The 16,365-nt window shown below is 42.3% G+C and overlaps 1 pseudogene; it reads left to right on the top strand.

Moving 5' to 3' along the window:
* The first annotated feature begins 3,586 nt into the window (after window positions 1-3,586).
* On the top strand, window positions 3,587-9,164 carry LOC109941406 (leucine aminopeptidase 2, chloroplastic-like; annotated as a pseudogene).
* The last annotated feature ends 7,201 nt before the right edge of the window (window positions 9,165-16,365 follow it).

Raw genomic sequence — 16,365 nt, 5'->3', positions numbered from 1 at the left:
GGGAATATATTTAGTAATGTGACGAGTAGTTTAGAAAATGCCGGTTTGCGTGAGGATGTATTGCTAAGACATGAGTGTCGGAGTTCATATATTAGTGGTTACGCTACGATGATTGAAGTGTCTCGAGTGCACGCCACAATATGGTTGTATGTGAGATAGGGTTATGCACATGATGAGTTTAGTAAAATTCCATCGGTGTCACTAGTGTTAAGTTGAGGTATATTTGTGCGTGGAAAGTAATAATGTGTTAAATACTTAGAACTATTAGTCGATAGTAGAAATTGTTTTGGCTTATATAGAGAGGTGGTGACATGCCAAAGTAGTCATCTCTTCTTCTATATCTTGAGTAGGGTCAATACGCGTTATGTGTTCATGATTTGGGAAGTAAGCGCATGATGGTTTCGAGTTAGAGATTAGTGGTTTACGGTTCGTATGATTTGGTCGATGTGTGAATATACATGTCAATATGTATGTTTATAAAAATATTGTGGTGTATGTTGTGCCTTAGATAGCGATAATGATAGGCAAGCCGACATGTATGTTATTTAGCGGGCTATGCCGTTGCTCTAGTTAGCCGAAGTGTTAGATGGGTTGGTTAAGCTCGTAATCACGATGATTTGCTTGTTGTAGTCTAAATGTGTATGGTTACGGTCGCGGGTAAAAATTAGTAGTGTTCATGTGATGCCCAAGTTAAAATGCAAATTACTATGTGAAGAGCGCATCGATATATATGTATGCCGGATTTGATGATTGTGGTGAATGCGTTGATTAATTGTGTAGGATAGTTCTAGAGCGCGAAATAACTTGTATAAAAATTAGTAAGTCTACTTGTTAGTTCTTACTTGGTCATTTTAACTCTAACAATTGTCAAAGTGTTAGAATAATTCAAGTATCTAGAACGCGGCAATTCTTGAATTGTATTGGAGCTGAAATTTATTAATTGTTGTTTTGGACTGCACGCAGTGATTTCCCTGTGCTGTATGTTTGATAAACTAAATTGTATTTTCTGTAGATATGTGCTATAGAAAAGTGGTAGATAACTTTATTATCTTACTCGTGTTAAAATTTGACAGCCATAAGTCTGATCATTTAGAAGTTATGCTTTTCACAAATTCAGTAACTGAATCTGCCCAAATTCTGTACAAATTTCAGAAACTGCATTGTTTGCCTAATTTATTGTTACAATCTGTTCATGGCCGTTACAAGAAAGTTGTATATGCTTTTCTTATATTGCTTGTGTTAAAATTTCATAACCATAGGCCTAACAGATTATGAGTTATGAATTTTACAAACTGGTTGCTGTATTCTGTCCACTGACAGAACAGATTTCGAAAACTGAATTGTTTGATTCAGTTTAGCATAGAATCAATTCTTGGTGATTGTAAAAGTATGTAGTGATTTTGCCAAGCTTTCCAAAAGGTCTTGGATCACTCTTTTTGGTGATCTGAAGATTAAGTTATGGATGTTTAAAGTCTGAAGACTGAATCTGTCCAATTCTGGACAGCAAAGCCTTCTAGTGTCTTTTATCCTTAGTTAAATATTGAATCACCTTGAGATGTTTATAAATGAAATGTAGACAATTTTATTTCATTTCCAGAAAGTCTAGGATCAATTTTTTTGGATGTCTGAACCTGTAGTTGTGAATTTTTGAAGTCGCAAGTCTGAATCTGTCCAACCTAGACAGACCTTTTATTTTTGCACGGTTCGACCTTGCTAAGAGTCTAGTCATATTGAGACAATAATACCAAAGTTGTAGAGCGTTTCCCAAGCTTTCCAAAAAGTATTTGTTCACTATTTTTGGATAAATATTTGAAGAGTTATGACTGAAACAAGCAACTGCTGTGCTGCTGTCCTAATTTTATTATGTTTGGTGGATTGCTCTACTCTGTGGTGTATTTCTTGAGTCGGCTGTTTCCTCGTTTTGACCTTGGTTGAACACGCAATAATGATAATATAACTAATATAGTTGAGCCTAAGTATATAGGTAACTAGTACACGTCTCGCTAAATTAGTGAACTAAATTGGTTAAGGTCTAATAAGTGTTTGCCTAGTAAATAATTGTAAAGCCCAATTAAGTGTCTAGTTCCCTTTTAACTAAGTCTGTCTACATGTCAGTAGTAGCGAACTTAGGTACTTAACTAATTTAATGATTAAGTAACTAGTGGATGATTAAGGTGAGCATAGTAAATGCGTGTACTTGTGATGTCGTAGTTGTGTTGCGTAAATAAGTAAAAGGTTGTCGTCTTTTAATGGTGTTAATGATGAACGCCGATAACGTACGAATAGCTAGCGCTTGCGTATAGTCGTTGCAGTGTCTTACTAGTTATGTTAGTTCGCTATCATGTACTTGGAGCATCTTGTGCTATTTCATCATATTCATACATATGCATCCTACATCTCATTTAGGACCGAGAGATGGTGATCGTGCAAGTGATGTGGTGCCAACCACAGGATGCAGTTGGTGGACGACCTGAAGAATGGTGGACTTACCCAGTGGATGCTCGCCAAGCGAGTACCTCCCCCAGCAAACACTATCTAAGTGTTAAATTAAAGGCAAGCCCCGGTTTTATGCATAACCGTTATATATGGTATTTTACTACACTTAATGTTTGTAGGCTTGTACCGTGCACTTAAGTGTAGGAGTTGTCTGAAACCCTAGTTGCATGAACTCAGGATTCCTTTTGAGATGGATACTAGTATGCTAGGTCGAGTAGCTGCTATGCTAAATCAGGATCTCGGTAGAAGTCGAGTGATTTTTCTAGCACTCGCGCGAGGTCAGGAATTGGTTGTATCCATTTTGATAATTGAATGATGATGGTCTATGGACACGGATCCATGGGGATGCGTTGTCTATGAGACGAAATTGGAATAAGGATTAACGTGCGGATACCTGTGTCAAGCTTTTGAACATACTAAACACATGTCGGGAAATATGGTAACCGGTAAACCTAGTACCTGAGTGAAGCCGGGCGCGGACTTTATCCCTCACGCGACCTGAGACTAGGTCTCTCATTCTAGATATGGTGGGTACAAGTGCGGCCACTGCACGGCGGCGGCCGGGGTCAGTGGAGCATTGTATGCCAAGGCGGTGAGGCCTGGACGCGAACGGGGAATCGATGGGGACGGTTGACATGTGTGGGGACGGAGTGCCCTAACATGTCGTGTGCTTAGGTTTACCTTGCAAGGTTAAAACTCGATTCGAATCATCTGCTTCTCGCAGCTAATGAGACTGCTTGATCCATTGTACTGCATTGAGTAATAAGTGGAAATGAGATACTGGCAAAAGATGTTGATTGATATAATGTTTGATATCATGTATGAATAGATAGGTTCTCATCTAGTCTAAAATAATTATTCTAGAACTTGAAAAGCTAAAACTTGTTTTTAGACTCGGCTAGTGCTTTTGGCAAACCAAACCCCTCAGCCAAACAGCTGCATGTCTAGAGGTAGAGGAGTAGACTCCTCACACTTGGTAAGTCTAGCTGAGTATTAGTATACTCAGCCTTGCTTGTGGCATAATTTTTGCAGGTACCTCCTTGATTTGGTTGATGGTGTGACTTGACCTTCATCCCCGCCACCGGGATAGATGGTCGAGTGGGTTACTGCTTCCGCAGGAGAGGACCAGGAGGAGTAGCGTGGCCAGGCTTCGCCATGTTACTCGGTTTTTTCCATTAGTTATTACCGCTGCACTAAAAATATTGTTACTGCTTTTGAAACTCCGATAATGTAATCAATATTGATACTTATTAAATTTGTGGTATTATGCTTTATTGTATTTCTCTGTGCCTCACCTTCGAGTAAGCTAGTGGTATTCGATCCTGGATAAGTGGCTTTATCGGACTAGATCCACTACAAGAAACTGATAAATGTTCGTGGGTTTTGTTAAGAACGTGGGTACCGACGTTCTTACATTAGTTAAGTTCATGAGTTTTTTTAAGAACGTGGGTACCCACGTTCTTAATTTAAGTTCGTAGGTCCTAGCCAAAACCGTCGAACTTAACCTGTTAGAAACGTGGGTACCCACGTTCTTAGATTAAGTTCGTGGGCCAACTCGACACCGTCGAACTTAACCCAAAATACCAAATCCCTATCCCACGCCGCGGGTCTCTCTCACCAGCTCTCAGCCCACCCACCGCCAGCCCGATAAGCGCACCGCGCGCCTGTTCAGCACGCCGCCGCCGCCAGATCAGCGCGCCACCGCCAGCCCATTGCGCCGCCGCCAGCCCGCCCACCGCGCCGCCGCCAGCCCGCCCACCGCGCTCTCCTCTGTCGACATCACCACCTCGACTCTCGTTGTATAGCAGGAGGGCCACCCGCTCGGTCACCGCACCTGGATGGGGCACACCGCCGCCGCTGCGGCCGCGGCCGCCGAACCCGCTCTCGGACTCACCAAGCCCAACGCCGTCGAGCCGCCTTAGGTCTGTCATCTGTGTAACCTCGCGTGCGTTCCTGCCTCTGGATTAGGCTTCCATCCAGCACTGCTTCGAATTGTCCGTGGATTCGATTGCTTTGTTAGTGTGCCTACAACCCGTCTCCAACAAAACCTGCTGATACTCTCGTGTGTTGACTTGATCGTGGCTTACGTTCGCTGCGCTAAAACAAGCGCTAGATCGAGATCAGAATTAGCGTTTTCCCTTCTCCAAAACCGCACGTCTTCGTCTAAGATTTATCGGTTTGATCCGTGGGAAGTTAGTCGATTCTATCCTCCTGAAGTGACAGAGCTTCAACCTGTGCTCTCTGTCGTTCTTCCAGGTCACCTTTTTTGCGAAAGACATCGAATTCTCCGAGTGGAAGGGCGATATTCTCGCTATCACCGTCACGGAGAAGGATCTGTCCAAAGACGCTTACTCCAAATTTGAGAATGCCGTCTTGAAGAAGCTGGACGGCCAGCTCGGTGGCCTCTTGTCGGAGGCCGGGGTGGAGGAAGATTTCACTGGGAAGACGGGGCAGTCGGTGGTCCTCCGCCTCGCGGGGCAGGGCTTCAAGAGGGTGGGCCTGATCGGTCTTGGTCAGAGCGCCTCGTCCACCGCCGCCGCTAGCCGAGGCCTCCGTGAGTCTGTCGCGTCGGTTGCCAAGGCCGCTCAAGCTAGCAGCGCTGCAATCGTTCTTGCCTCCCCCAGTGGGATCCAGGAAGAGTTCAAGCTAGCAGCGCTGCAGAGCAGCAGTTGCTTCTGGTACTCGATTCTCCTGCACACGCTCCTTTTTCTTCTCTGATGTCATGGTTATGATGTGCAGTGGATGGATGCTGAAATTTCTGCCGGTCTGAATCACAGGAACCGTGCTGGGGTTGTATGAGGACAGCAGATACAAGTCTGAATCGAAAAAGGTGCACCTGAAACATGTTGATATTATTGGAGTGGGTTCTGGTGCGAAGGTGGATCAGAAACTTAAGTATGCTAATGATCTTTCGTTGGGTGTGATATTCGGAAGAGAGCTTGTGAACTCGCCTGCAAATGTCCTTACCCCTGGTTAGTAGATCTTTCACCAAACTTTTATTGTTCTTCATAGATTTGTTGCCAGTATACTTATCGCAGTCATCCTTTGTTCTTTCAGCTGTGCTTGCGGAGGAGGCGTCAAAGATCGCTTCTACTTTCAGTGATGTGTTCACTGCCACAGTACTGGATGTAGAGAAATGCAAAGAACTAAAGATGGGTTCCTACTTGGGAGTTGCTGCAGCTTCTGCTAACCCTCCTCACTTCATCCATTTGTGCTACAAACCCACTGATGGGAACGTCAAGAGAAAGCTGGCTATTGTTGGGAAGGGTTTAACTTTTGATAGGTTTGTAGTACTTGCCACATATTTATTGGGTTTATAAAAGTTAGAAGTAGACAAGTAGATGGAACCGTTTGTTATTTTTCTTATGCTTGATTTGCCAATGAATCCAGTGGTGGCTACAACATTAAGACCGGGCCAGGCTACAGCATCGAGCTGATGAAATTTGACATGGGAGGCTCTGCAGCTGTATTTGGTGCAGCTAAAGCTTTGGGACAAATAAAGCCTCCTGGAGTAGAGGTACTTCATTTTTCACAGCCACCTAGCTGTATAGATGTAGAGGTTTTACCCAAATTAGTTTATCTGTTAATTCTATGTTTTTTCCCTTCTCACAGGTTCACTTTATAGTCGCTGCCTGTGAAAATATGATCAGTGGCACAGGCATGAGAACTGGTGACATTGTAACTGCTTCCAATGGGAAGACAATTGAGGTATGTTTTTTTTCAACTTGTTATAAATGACCAGAACGTGCATGATTCATGAATCTTTGTTATAAGGGATCTGCTCGTTCAGAATGTAGTCTTCAAAGGTAATGGACATGATCCTATACGAAAATTGGAGTAACAGCGGCTCAAATTTGGACTGTTAGGTGGTTGAATTCTGAATTTTCAGATTTGGAATAGCGTCTAAGTCTGAATTTCAGTGATTGTGACTGAATTTGGGGCTTCCTAGTGCATAATCCATAAGGTTTTGAACTATGGTTTCTATAAAGGAATTGAAGACCATAAGTTGGGGTACAAATGTCTTTAAGGGTGATGTATATGATCCTACACAAAAAGTGTAGAAAAAGTTGACTGAAAATGGACTGTTGAGTTGTTGGTGACTGAAATCAGTTCAGTTAACAAAAACTGAAATTCAGTAAATGGTGCCAAGTTTGGAGATCATTTGTGATCAATCCAAGTGGTTTTAGACTAAAGTTTCCATAGCAACGTTGGAGCCCATAGTACAGAGAACAAGTTTTATAAAGAGGGTTGGACTTGGTTCCACATAAACCTTGGAGTAAAATGCTCCCAAACTTGCCCTGTCAGATTAGGTGTATGGTGTCTGTTTCAGAAACTGCCTCTGGATTCAGTGTTTTGTGAGCAGTTTTGGAGTACCATAACATTGAACTCATGCACTTTTGGCCTTGGAATACTATAGCAACCTTGGAGATCTATATTTGGAGAACATTTTCTCTTGAGAAGGTGGGGTTTGGTAGTGTACAAAAATAGGAATAAATCTGCCCTAAATGCTCTCTGTCAAGTTAGTTTGGTGCTGAACCATGTTCGGTTTATTGAGGCAGTGAATTTGGGTTAACCTTGGAGTAGGGTAACTCTTGATCAGCCTCGACTTGAGCAGTAGCGGCTCTGGGGTCAGTGACTTATAAGTTTTCAAAAATAGTTTTCAATGCATATGCGTGCTTCTTACTTGTACAAGTCAGGGGGTGTAGTACCACAGTGAGGCAAACTGACTTTATAAAATGTTAAAGCTGTGATATGTTCCTTATACTGCAGGGATCATCTGGTCAATATGTCTGTGCTACTCTACCTTATATTCGTGCGAACATTCCCATTATCATTGTATTTCGAGCATTAGGATTTGTTGCTGACAAGGGTATACTGGAGCATATATGTTATGACTTTTCTGATACACAAATGATGGAATTGCTACGCCCATCCCTGGAGGAAGCTTTTGTCATTCAAAATCAACAGGTACTTATTCCCACTATGTTTGTGTTGTTTCACTCATGCTTACATTTTTTCTATTTCAGATATGCAAAAGAAATACTTCAAAAGGAAATGTTACGTGTTGGGGAATTATGTGAAACTAAGAAGGCATACTATTTTGGGTATGTGCTCCTTGTCAAGCCTCGTGGACTTGTGGCTGGCATCTTCAAATATTAAGTTTCTGTTGAAAGTAGTGAGGTTCATTTGTTTTGCAGGTATATTATTCACCGCCTACTGATGTGTGCTCTTAGTCGAAGAGCTGAGGATGACCGAGATCATTATGGAAACAAAAGACTAGATCTTGCTGGTCCACTGCTTGGAGGGCTGTTTAGAATGGTTTGCCTAAATATACCAGAATATTAAATGCTCTTAATTCTTTTTTTTCTGGATTAATAGCCTGATTTTGTTTTCTTCTGCAACTATAGCTTTTCAGGAAGTTAACAAGGGATGTGAGATCTTACATGCAAAAGGTTTTTTTCTGTCTAAACTGTTAAGTTCTAATTTTCTGGCCCATTTGATCGTTCTGGTTATTAACTCTTCCCTTTCCTTGATCCTAGTGTGTAGATAATGGAAAGGAAGTTAATTTTCAATTTGCTATCAAAGCAAAAACTGTTACCAGTGGCTTGAAGTACTCACTTGCTACTGGAAACTGAGGACAGGCTAACCAAGCTGGAACCAGAGCAGGGGTTTCTCAGGTGCCTATTTTTTTCTTCGCTTCTATTCTCATTTTTAAGGCACTACATCTGACTTACGTGACTAGATCATGATGTGATAAAACTTTGTGTACCGTATTGTTCTCTAAAAGCCATGGTCTGTTTGAGTAACACTCTAAATTAATGTATAATATTGTTTTATGTTAAGTTTTATTCCTTTCAAGTTGATATATGTGTATTGTTTCTTCTGTTATGATGGTATGAAGATTGAATGTTTCAGTAGTGACTCCATCAGTAATTTGTTTTCTTTTAAATGGCAGTCAAATCAGAAGTTACAAGGTTTAAGGGAAGAATTGAATGCGATTGTCCCATACTTGGAGGAGATGAGAAAGAAGAAAGTTGAAAGATGGGACCAATTTGTTGATGTCATAGAGCAAATTAAGAAGGTTGCATCTGAAATCAGGCCTGCAGATTTTGTACCCTTTAGAATTCCTGTGGATCAGTCTGATCTGTCTTTAAGAAAGTTGGAGGAGCTAACGAAAGAGCTGCAATCCCTTCAGAAGGAGAAGGTCAGCATCACTTGTTCAAATCCTCTTTATCTGTCTAATGAATATTACTCCCCATGTCTATTATTTTCCTTCAATACTCATACAAGTCTATAAATCTTATTGTCTATGCCTGTTTTTAACAGAGTGATCGGCTGAAGCAAGTCATGGAACATCTTAACACTTTGCATTCGTTATGCGAGGTGCTTGGTGTAGACTTCAAACAAACAGTAAATGAGGTGCTAATGTGGTGGAGCTACGAACAACAATCTGATGTCCTGATCGAGAGCGACGGAGCTAATGTTTGAACTTGTGTATTTGAACTTGTGAACTATGGATGTGAACTTGTGTGAATTTGTGAACTTATGTATTTGGACTTATGTGAATTTGCGAACTTATATATTTGGACTTCTGTGAATTTGTGATATGAACATATATCAATGTGTTTGAAATCTGTATTGTATGTGATATATTGTGTTGCATGTGATATTTTGTGTGTCTATTTTTTCATTTTTGTATTTTTATTTTTTTTTCTGGAAAAGGGTTAAGAACGTGGGTACCCACGTTCTTAACCTTAAGAACGTGGGTACCGTCGAACTTATTGTGCAGTCTGTGCAGACCCACACAGGGTTAAGAACGTGGGTACCCACGTTCTTAATGTTAAGAACGTGGGTACCGTCGAATTTATTGTGCAGTCCGCGCAGACGTCCGCAGGACACATAAGTTCGACGGCCACGTGGCCCCGTCGAACTTAAGGTTAAGAACGTGGGTGCCGTCGAACTTATGGGAAAAAATTCGACGGCCCCCGTCGAACTTAAAAACGCACGTTCTTAACATTAAGTTCGACGGTACCCACGTTCTTAACATTAAGTTCGACGGTACCCATGTTCTTAACCTTAAGTTCGACGGGGCCGTCGAACTTACTTCTCTAAGTTCGTCCGAAAATCGCCGTCGGCTATGTTCGTCGGTAAACCCACGTTCTTACGGTAAGTTCGACGGCTTATTACATTAAGTTCGACGGTTTTTCACCCACGTTCTTTAACCAGTTTCTTGTAGTGATCCGAGGGACTGACAGGTTATTCCGATTTAAGTGTGTTGCTGCCTTTAAGGGTGCGACTTGGGCACTTAAGCTGGAATAATCCAGGTGGTTCCGCCACAGCTGGTATCGGAGCGAATACCAGTACAGAGAAGTCAATAAGTCATGATTACCAACCTTTTCTAAAGTAAAACTTGCTTAGAAACCAAAGTTGAATAGATATCAGGACGATAAGGTTAGACCTAGGACGTGAAGCCTTAGGAAATAGATGGGCAGCTAGGTGGCTATTTATATAGGCCATAAGGGCTACTACTACTATTAGGAAGGATGTTGTAGAAGCATCCGAAAAGTAGTTAGGTCTGAAAAGACGACTAGAATGAGCATGCATCATGATTGTCGCATTATAATTGTCTCTTGTGCATCAACATGCTTCTCTCACCATTAGTCCAATAATAAGAAATTGTGAATAATGGGTTGTATTGCTATGAACTGCAAAAAAATGTCTTATCCTGTGTGTCATGATAGTCTTGACTAGGTTGTGTCATGTGTTTCGCTTGTCTTGCTATCTAGGTGGTATTGTAATTGTTCAACCCTTTTTACAAAAAAATGTTGTCTGTCCTGCTCATGAAAAGACCCCCCGTCCAAACAACCTTGAGTTTAGCAAGTGAAACCTCCTTTAAAAAAATCCTGCTTGTGTTGGTGTCTTCTAACCCCTGTGTGTTTCACCCTTGAATTTGCACCTGCACAACTTTTAGACCCCCATAGCTTGACCGCTAAACCAACCCAAGCTTCCTTGTGCACTTGTTTATGTCAAAAATGGTTTATTGTCGGTTCACGCGAACCATGTCTAGCCCAAAATTCTTTTTGGAAACCTTGTCCAAAATCCTCATTAAACTCTCCTCTGCTCAACCTAGAAGCCATCTGGGTTGATGATCTCTCTTTTCGCCTGGATCTAGTAATCTTTTCCTTTGTGAATCACGTGGCCTTATCATCCAAATCTCTGGATCCTTTATCGATTCTGCCCTATTATCTGGTTATGTGCTATAACCCGTTCTCAAGTATCGGATGTTGATCTTGCCTAAATCTCTCATTTCTGGTCATTCTCATACCCCCTTCTCCAAGGATCATTACGTTGTTTTATCAATTTTATCTTTAAACAGTGTATCCATTTAGTTCAATGGATGTTGCTGTTGTCTTGGTTCTCTCGTGTCTCTGAGAAGCTCAGTAATCATGATCTCTTGAGTGCTTCCTTCTCATATCAAATCTCGTACTAATCTCCGGCCTGATGATCTCCATGTTGATCATAAATTAGTTCTCTGAGTTGAAGAAAATTCTCATGTGACGCTTTTTTGCCAACAATCTCTGCTTCAACTCCGGTCACATTCTTATTTTTTGAGCCATACTCTCATGGGCTCCGTCTATCTGTGCTATGTGGATTTCTTATTGGTTACGTTGGTAATGGTGTTATGACTAACGACCGATGGTGCCGCGACGAAACCGAGAGCCTGCTATGGTGCACACATGGTTGAGCTGCTCGGCACGCGCTGGTATCGCGGTTAATAGTAGTGATCCATTACGAGACTATACTGTTGTGCTATCTTTTGTGAACATTCTCTCAGAGTGATCGCTGCATTTTGTCTCAACATGTCGCGATATTCTATCCAAATCTATCTTCCGTATCTCGTCAGATACCCTCTCATGAATTTGCATCTATCTTCAGTCTGGGAGTTACATGCTTCTCCACCCTTAAAGATCCTCATTCGAATCTCGGGACGAGATTCTTTTAAGGGGGGAAGGCTGTGACACCCCAGGTGTCTATTTCGCGTTATGTCGGGAGATTTATCCTAATCTCAAATGCTAAGTGAAAAATTCTATTTCTCGATCGCGTTTATCTCCATTTATCAAGTTACTTAAGAAGGTTTCACCGATTTCCGATTTTATTCGATCGCGAGAAACAACCAGTTTTGGAGCCTGTTAAAAACTTTTATTCTCGACGCGAACGCAAACTCGAAAATCATTCTTGACTTATAAATCTCATCCGAAGCTCATTTAATCAGACGCTCGACAGTTGCTAGTCGAGCTGTGTTCGAATCCAATTCCTCGAACCTTAGTCTATGTCTGATTATTTTATCCAAATCCGCTTTCTCAAACGAAATACTCAGTATGTCGTCCTCTAATTAATTCTTACTCGACTCAACCTAGTATCTTGTGTCTGAACTGAATTCAAAACCCACTCCGGCAGTGATTTTTAAAATGTCACGATTCGCCTTCTCCGACTAAAAATCCGAAAGCCGGTCGTATCTCAAGACGATTTTATTTCGAATCATGCGTAGGGAATTATTTTCGAGCGAAATCAGATCAGACTCTCGGCCGAGTTAATCGCTCAATCGTCTGTTCATCGGAACTCTATTTCGCTCTGTTCTCCGATGAGACAAAATTCGTAGGAGCAAAAATTGTATCTTCGGCACGAGCCAATAGCTGCCAGCAGCGTCCCATTAAATCATCCGAGCAGCCACTCCTCTCCCTGTCCCCTTCTCCTTCACGGCAGCTGCAGCCAGCCAGTAGATGGTTTGCCGCCCACGGTGGCCAATCGGGTGCCAGCGGTGTCCTGTTAAATCAACCAGCCGCCACCCTTTCTTTTTCTCCCAGCCGTCTCTCCCGTGGAACTTCTCCTTCTCCCACACGACAGCAAGCAGGGGATCTCCTCCCTCTCCCATGGCGCCACACACCCTCCCCTGCAGCTTCCCCTGCGGCTTAGCCTCTCCTTCGCTCGGGCGCTGAGCAGGAGGTCCCCATGGCCGGCGCGCCCCCCTGCTCGCGCCTCCACGGTCGTCAACGCCGTCGGGGCATCGGCTCCGAGCTCCTCGCCAGCCATCTTCCTCCCTCTGCTCCTGCTCGTCCCTGGAGCCCTAGTGACCACGCCCCTCACCATGGACGCCATCTGAGCTCCCTTATTCCCTGCCATGGACGTGCCCCTCCCTTGCAGCTTCTCCTCCCCACAACAGCAGAGCCCGATGCCCATCCTCCCATGGCCTCGCGCGTCCTCTTGGCTCACAGCTCGAGCTCGCCATTCTCAGGAGGCTAGACCCGCGCGCAATCCCCAGTGGCGCCCCTCCCTCCTCACGCCTTAGCTCTGCTCCATCTCCTCCCCAGCACCAGCTTTCATTCCGAGGGCTGCGCGCCCGACGCGCACACCCTGCTCCAGCCGAGCACCCTCCCCACATGTCACTTTTTCCAGCCGCGCTGGACACTCTGTGCTTTGGCCGTGTCGCGTCCAGGACTCCCTGGCGTACCTCACGCAGCAGCCGCGACGCCAGTTCGCGCAGCCACGTGGATCTCTTTTGCGTTGCACCCTCGGCGTGCTCGACATAACGCCGCAGCAAGCCTGCAGCGGCAGCCCCGGATCCCCTCCGCATCGAGAGCAGTCGTGTCGTCGATCCGTGCAACCCCGACGTCTCCTCGTCTCACTTCGCCGTCGATCTGCGCAGTCCCCGTCGTGATGCCGTCGATCCGCTGTGAGCTCCTCGCTGTCACGCACTTCTCTTGCTCGATGAAATGACTAAGTCAGTAAATCGACGTTGTTGTGTGTAGCTAGCTATCGGTGTCGTGCCTCGTGCTCTGCCTATGCGACAAAGTGCTAGCCGGTGGACAGCACATGCGACGCACCGATCCGGCCAGGTTGCTTTTGTTTTATTTACGATTCAGTCGATTGCGTGAATATGTGCGTGAAAATATAATTGTATGAATGAAAGCGTGTAGAGAAAGAAATGAAGTGGAAAATAACTCGGGAATTCTTATTTTGATAAGAAAATATGCGATGCGTTGATTGATACGAAAACTAAGTTACAAAATGCGGATTATGTTTTGGGAAATGCATCGATATGTATTTATGTGAAAATCGTATATGTTTTATGCAATGTGATGGGATTCGTGATTATATCGGGAATATATTTAGTAATGTGACGAGTAGTTTAGAAAATGCCGGTTTGCGTGGAGGATGTATTGTTAAGACATGAGTGTCGGAGTTCATATATTAGTGGTTACGCTACGATGATTGAAGTGTCTCGAGTGCACGCCACAATATGGTTGTATGCGAGATAGGGTTATGCACATAATGAGTTTAGTAAAAATCCGTCAGTGTCACTAGTGTTAAGTTGAGGTATATTTGTGCATGGAAAGTAATAATGTGTTAAATACTTAGAACTCTTAGTCGATAGTAGAAATTGTTTTGGCTTAAGAGGTGGTGACATGCCAAAGTAGTCATCGCTTCTTCTATATCTTGAGTCGGGTCAATACGCGTTATGTGTTCATGATTTGGGAAGTAAGTGCATGATGGTTTCGAGTTAGAGATTAGTGGTTTACGGTTCGTATGATTTGGTCGATGTGTGAATATACATGTGAATATGTATGTTTATAAAAATATTGTGGTGTATGTTGTGCCTTAGATAGTGATAATGATAGGCAAGCCGACGTGTATGTTATTTAGCGGGCTATGCCGTTGCTCTAGTTAGCCGAAGTGTTAGATGGGTTGGTTAAGCTCGTAATCACGATGATTTGCTTGTTGTAGTCTAAATGTGTATGGTTACGGTCGCGGGTAAAAGTTAGTAGTGTTCATGTGATGCCCAAGTTAAAATGCAAATTACTATGTGAAGAGCGCATCGATATATATGTATGCCGGATTTGATGATTGTGGTGAATGCGTTGATTAATTGTGTATGATAGTTCTAGAGCACGAAATAACTTGTATAAAAATTAGTAAGTCTACTTGTTAGTTCTTACTTGGTCATTTTAACTCTAACAATTGTCAAAATGTTAGAATAATTCAAGTATCTAGAACGCGACAATTCTTGAATTGTATAGGAGCTGAAATTTATTAATTGTTGTTTTGGACTGCACGTAGTGATTTCCCTGTGCTGTATGTTTGATGAACTAAATTGTATTTTCTGTAGATATGTGCTATAGAAAAGTAGTAGATAACTTTATTATCTTGCTTGTGTTAAAATTCGACAGCCATTAGTCTGATCGTTTAGAAGTTATGCTTTTCACAAATTCAGTAACTGAATCTGCCCAAATTCTGTATAAATTTCAGAAACTGCATTGTTTGCCTAATTTAATATTACAATCTGTTCATGGCCGTTATAAGAAAGTTGTATATGCTTTTCTGATCTTGCTTGTGTTAAAATTTCATAACCATAGGCCTGACAGATTATGAGTTATGAATTTTACAAACTGGATGCTGTATTCTGTCCACTGACTGAACAGATTTCGAAAACTGAATTGTTTGATTCAGTTCAGCATAGAATCAATTCTTGGTGATTGTAAAAGTATGTAGTTATTTTGCCAAGCTTTCCAAAAAGTCTTGGATCACTCTTTTTGGTGATCTGAAGATTAAGTTATGGATGTTTAAAATCTGAAGACTGAATCTGTCCAATTCTGGACAGCAAAGCCTTCTAGTGTCTTTTATCCTTAGTTAAATATTGAATCACCTTGAGATGTTTATAAATGATATGTAGACAATTTTATTACCTTTCTAGAAAGTCTAGGATCAATTTGTTTGGATGTCTGAACCTGTAGTCGCAAGTCTGAATCTGTCCAACCTGGATAGACCTGTTATTTTTGCACAATTCGACCTTGCTAAGAGTCTAGTCATATTGAGACAATAATACTAAAGTTGTAGAGCGTTTCCCAAGCTTTCCAAAAAGTATTTGTTCACTATTTTTGGATAAATATTTGAAGAGTTATGACTGAAACAAGCAACTGCTGTGCTGCTGTCCTAATTTTATTATGTTTGGTGGATTGCTCTACTCTGTGGTGTATTTCTTGAGTCGGCTGTTTCCTCGTTTTGACCTTGGTTGAACACGCAGTAATGATAATATAACTAATATAGTTGAGCCTAAGTATATAGGTAACTAGTACACGTCTCGCTAAATTAGTGAACTAAATTGGTTAAGGTCTAATAAGTGTTTGCCTAGTAAATAATTGTAAAGCCCAATTAAGTGTCTAGTTCCCTTTTAACTAAGTCTGTCTACATGTCAGTAGTAGCGAACTTAGGTACTTAACTAATTTAATGATTAAGTAACTAGTGGATGATTAAGGTGAGCATAGTAAATGCGTGTACTTGTGATGTCGTAGTTGTGTTGCGTAAATAAGTAAAAGGTTGTCGTCTTTTAATGGTGTTAATGATGAATGTCGATAACGTACGAATAGCTAGCGCTTGCGTATAGTCGTTGCAGTGTCTTACTAGTTATGTTAGTTCGCTATCATGTACTTGGAGCATCTTGTGCTATTTCATCATATTCATACATATGCATCCTGCATCTCATTTAGGACCGAGAGATGGTGATCGTGCAAGTGATGTGGTGCCAACCACAGGATGCAGTTGGTGGACGACCTGAAGAATGGTGGACTTACCCAGTGGATGCTCGCCAAGCGAGTACCTCCCCCAGCAAACACTATCTAAGTGTTAAATTAAAGGCAAGCCCCGGTTTTATGCATAACCGTTATATATGCTATTTTACTACACTTAATGTTTGTAGGCTTGTACCGTGCATTTAAGTGTAGGAGTTGTCTGAAACCCTAGTTGCATGAACTCATGATTCCTTTTGAGATGGATACTAGTATGCTAGGTCGAGTAGCTGCTATGCTAAATCAG

The sequence above is a fragment of the Zea mays genome, chromosome 1, assembly GCF_902167145.1.
Source record: "Zea mays cultivar B73 chromosome 1, Zm-B73-REFERENCE-NAM-5.0, whole genome shotgun sequence".
NCBI lineage: Eukaryota > Viridiplantae > Streptophyta > Magnoliopsida > Poales > Poaceae > Zea > Zea mays.
Note: the sequence above shows the minus strand (reverse complement) of the source record. Positions and strands in the feature narration are given on the sequence as shown.